Consider the following 5000-nt stretch of genomic DNA (forward strand, 5'->3'; position numbering starts at 1 on the left):
CTTATCGGGTCTTCGTTGGAATTACCGTCGCTGGCATTGTAAACTCCAGATGACCTTGTGATTCCTTCGTCGGGCACTGGTAAAGGGTGGCGATGATGCGTTCTATAATAGAAATACCCGTCGTAGCGTTTCTTCCGAGTCAACCCGCTCACGAAACTCTCTCTCGTCGTGGAATCCCCGCGTCGGAGAGTAAAACGCGAATTCATACTATGAAAACTTACGTCTCTCGACGATGGGACGATCCACGCGAAGAGTTGTTTACGTGCACGCGTATGGTGCGATTGCGTCGATTCGCTTTTCTGTACGGGGAGAAATAGAACGTTGAGTTGACTTATCGGGTCTTCGTTGGAATTACCGTCGCTGGCATTGTAAACTCCAGATGACCTTGTGATTCCTTCGTCGGGCACTGGTAAAGGGTGGCGATGATGCGTTCTATAATAGAAATACCCGTCGTAGCGTTTCTTCCGAGTCAACCCGCTCACGAAACTCTCTCTCTCGTCGTGGAATCCCCGCGTCGGAGAGTAAAACGCCGAAGGCTTACTATGAAACTTACGTCTCTCGACGATGGGACGATCCACGCGAAGAGTTGTTACGTGCACGCGTATGGTGCGATTGCGTCGATTCGCTTTTCTGTACGGGGAGTAATAGAACGTTGAGTTGACTTATCGGGTCTTCGTTGGAATTACCGTCGCTGGCATTGTAAACTCCAGATGACCTTGTGATTCCTTCGTCGGGCACTGGTAAAGGGTGGCGATGATTCGTTCTATAATAGAAATACCCGTCGTAGCGTTTCTTCCGAGTCAACCCGCTCACGAAACTCTCTCTCGTCGTGGAATCCCCGCGTCGGAGAGTAAAACGCGAATTCATAGTATGGAAACTTACGTCTCTCGACGATGGGACGATCCACGCGAAGAGTTGTTACGTGCACGCGTATGGTGCGATTGCGTCGATTCGCTTTTCTGTACGGGGAGCAATAGAACGTTGAGTTGACTTATCGGGTCTTCGTTGGAATTACCGTCGCTGGCATTGTAAACTCCAGATGACCTTGTGATTCCTTCGTCGGGCACTGGTAAAGGGTGGCGATGATTCGTTCTATAATAGAAATACCCGTCGTAGCGTTTCTTCCGAGTCAACCCGCTCACGAAACTCTCTCTCGTCGTGGAATCCCCGCGTCGGAGAGTAAAACGCGAATTCATACTATGAAAACTTACGTCTCTCGACGATGGGACGATCCACGCGAAGAGTTGTTTACGTGCACGCGTATGGTGCGATTGCGTCGATTCGCTTTTCTGTACGGGGAGAAATAGAACGTTGAGTTGACTTATCGGGTCTTCGTTGGAATTACCGTCGCTGGCATTGTAAACTCCAGATGACCTTGTGATTCCTTCGTCGGGCACTGGTAAAGGGTGGCGATGATGCGTTCTACAATAGAAATACCCGTCGTAGCGTTTCTTCCGAGTCAACCCGCTCACGAAACTCTCTCTCGTCGTGGAATCCCCGCGTCGGAGGGTAAAACGCGATATATAATAGTATATGCCAGTGGTTCGCGCGCGTCGTCTCTGAGATACGCGGTCGACAGAGTTCCGAAAACACGTGATGTGCCACGATTTCCGTGCGTCTTACATCTTTCGACGATGGGACGATCCACGCGAAGAGAACGTTCGTGCTTGCGTGAGGTGCAACAGCGTCGATTCGCTTTTCTGTACGGGGAGAAATAGAACGTTGAGTTGACTTATCGGGTCTTCGTTGGAATTACCGTCGCTGGCATTGTAAACTCCAGATGACCTTGTGATTCCTTCGTCGGGCACTGGTAAAGGGTGGCGATGATTCGTTCTATAATAGTAATACCCGTCGTAGCGTTTCGACCGATGTCACCCGCCACGAAAGTCTCTCTCGACGTGGAAACCCCGCGCCGAAGAGTAAACGCGAAGGCTTACCATACGAAAGAAAACGGTATTATACGCCTGTGGTATGTGCGTCTCGGCTCTGTGATACGCGATCGGCAGAGTTACAAAAAAACGTTGATGGGCCACGATTTCCGTGCGTCTTACATCTTTCGACGATGGGACGATCCACGCGAAGAGTAGTTACGTGCTCGCGCGAGGTGCGATAGCGTCGATTCGCTTTTCTGTACGGGGAGAAATAGAACGATGAGTTGACTTATCGGGTCTTCGTTGGAATTACCGTCGCTGGCATTGTAAACTCCAGATGACCTTGTGATTCCTTCGTCGGGCACTGGTAAAGGGTGGCGATGATTCGTTCTATAATAGAAATACCCGTCGTAGCGATTCGGCCGAGTCACCCGCCACGAAACTCTCTCTCGTCGTGGAATCCCCATGTCGGAGAGTAAAACGCGAAGGCTAACTATATAAGAAATATATAGTATTATTTATGCCTGTGGTTCTCCGTTTGCCCTACTCTCAGATACGCGACTCGGAGAGTTACGAATAATCGTGATGGACCACGATTTCTGTACGTCTTACATCTTTCGACGATGGGACGATCCACGCGAAGAGATCATTCCTGCTTGCGTGAGGTGCGATAGCGCCGATTCGCTTTTCTGTACGGGGAGAAATAGAACGATGAGTTGACTTATCGGGTCTTCGTTGGAATTACCGTCGCTGGCATTGTAAACTCCAGATGACCTTGTGATTCCTTCGTCGGGCACTGGTAAAGGGTGGCGATGATTCGTTCTATAATAGAAATACCCGTCGTAGCGATTCGGCCGTGTCACCCGCCACGAAAATCTCTCTCGTCGTGGAATCCCCGCGTCGTAGAGTAAACGCGAAGGCTTGCTATAGAAGACTATAGTTTATACGCCTGTGGTTCACCGGTTGCCTGCTCTCCGGGGTACGCGATCGCGCAGGAGTTACGGAAGAACTTGATGGGCCACGATCTCCAAGCGGCTATATCTTTCGACGATGGGACGATTCACGCGAAGAGAACGTTCGTGCATGCGTGAGGTGCGATAGCGTTGATTCGCTTGTCTGTACGGGGAGAAATAGGACGATGAGTTGACTTATCGGGTCTTCGTTGGAATTACCGTCGCTGGCATTGTAAACTCCAGATGACCTTGTGATTCCTTCGTCGGGCACTGGTAAAGGGTGGCGATGATTCGTTCTATAATAGAAATACCCGTCGTAGCGTTTCGACCGATGTCACCCGCCACGAAATTCTCTCTCGTCGTGGAATCCCCGCGTCGGAGAGTAACCGCCGAAGGCTTGCTATAGAAGACTATAGTTTATACGCCTGTGGTTCACCGGTTGCCGGCTCTCCGGGGCACGCGATCGCGCGAAGGTTACGGAGGGACGTGAAGCGCCCGAGCAATGAAACGTCCGCAGGAGGAAACGAGCAACCGCCGAACATTGTTTCGCGACGTTTCCATAATGTATTGTCGTTTCGCTCGCATCCCGCTTCTTTCCCCTAGTTTCCTCGACGCGTAGTTTCGCAGCCTTAGTGGACGAATCATTCTCGATTCGAGGAAAGATATGCAGTGGGGCGTGCAATGAGCCCGCCAGAGACCACGATCTCCAATGCGTCTTTACATCTTTGGACGATGGGACGATCCACGCGAAGAGAACGTTCGTGCTTGCGCGAGGTGCATTAGCGTCGATTCGCTTTTCTGTACGGGGAGAAATAGAACGATGAGTTGACTTATCGGGTCTTCGTTGGAATTACCGTCGCTGGCATTGTAAACTCCAGATGACCTTGTGATTCCTTCGTCGGGCACTGGTAAAGGGTGGCGATGATTCGTTCTATAATAGAAATACCCGTCGTAGCGATTCGGCCGAGTCACCCGCCACGAAACTGTCTCTCTTTCGTCGTGGAAACCCCGCGTCGGAGAGTAAAACGCGCGAAGGCTGTGACTGTAACATATATATATATATATATACACAGTATACAATGCCTGTGGTTTTTGCGCGTGTCGGCTCTTCGGTATACGCGATCGGCCAGAGTTACGGAGGGACGGTGAAGCGCACGAGAAATTGAAACGGCCGCACGATTGGAACCGAGCAACCGTCGAACATTGTTTCGCGACGTTTCCATAATGCGTTTTCGTTTCGCTCGCATACCGCTTCTTTTCCCCTAGTCTCTGAGACGCGTTTTCGAGCCGTTCTTCTACTATCGATTCTCGTAGAGAGAAGGGACCGGGTAGTCTGGAAGTGGAACCCGCATCTTGCGTGTACCGTACACGGAATTGAGAGGACCGGCCGTGAAGCTCGTTTTAAAGCCGTGCGTCTGACACCCAACTCTTGCGCGCCAATTTCGCGGCAAGAGATAATATGGGACGAATGACCGGCAAAGAGCCAGCTGTGAAGTCTGTTTTTTTAATCGAATCCGTGGACGTGTGTATGCCGTAGCGTCGCTCGTCGTGTTCGTTCATGGTCGTTCCGAGAGAAAGAACGAAAGCGGTAACGAAGGGACCGGCCGTGAAGCTCGTTTTAAAGCCGCGCGTCTGACACCCAACTCTTGCGCGCCAATTTCGCGGCAAGAGATAACATGGGACGAATGACCGGCAAAGAGCCAGCTGTGAAGTCTTTTTTCATTATTTGCTTTCAATCGATCGATCGGTACGATTCGTGCAACGTTTCGCGCGATGCGACGCGAAAACATGCGCGCAACAATAGATGCGTCTGATCGGAAGAACGCGAGGGTCGACTGCACGCGATGGATTCAGTATCGGGTAGGATACAAAATATATCCCCGTCGTTTCCACGCGTGCGAGTCTTCTGCGTCTTTCGCGGGTTTTTGAATGCACTATACGCCCGGAACGTCGAGAAATATATACATATTACTTGAACGTTTTTCGTCTCGAAAGGCTTCGGTGTCGTCTCCAAGGCGACGCCTGAATCTCCTTCGCGCGCTGGTCGGAGATTCAGGTATCAACTTTTATCTTCTCTTTGAAAGAAGAGAGATATTAGGTCGAACAAATGAGAATAAAATTATATATGTGAAATATAAAATTTATACGATTACCCTGAACGGTGGATCACTTGGCT

General features: G+C 50.5%; 1 non-coding gene across 1 annotated transcript in view; it reads left to right on the forward strand.

The window, feature by feature from the left end:
* The first annotated feature begins 4974 nt into the window (after positions 1-4974).
* The window catches only part of LOC143175380 (5.8S ribosomal RNA), a 155-nt gene continuing 129 nt past the window's right edge, over positions 4975-5000 (forward strand). The window contains exon 1 of the ribosomal RNA XR_013000182.1: positions 4975-5000. This exon is cut by the window's right edge and continues 129 nt beyond it. This is a non-coding gene — a ribosomal RNA (5.8S ribosomal RNA).

This window comes from Nomia melanderi, unplaced genomic scaffold, assembly GCF_051020985.1.
Source record: "Nomia melanderi isolate GNS246 unplaced genomic scaffold, iyNomMela1 scaffold0066, whole genome shotgun sequence".
NCBI classification, from domain to species: Eukaryota; Metazoa; Arthropoda; class Insecta; order Hymenoptera; family Halictidae; genus Nomia; species Nomia melanderi.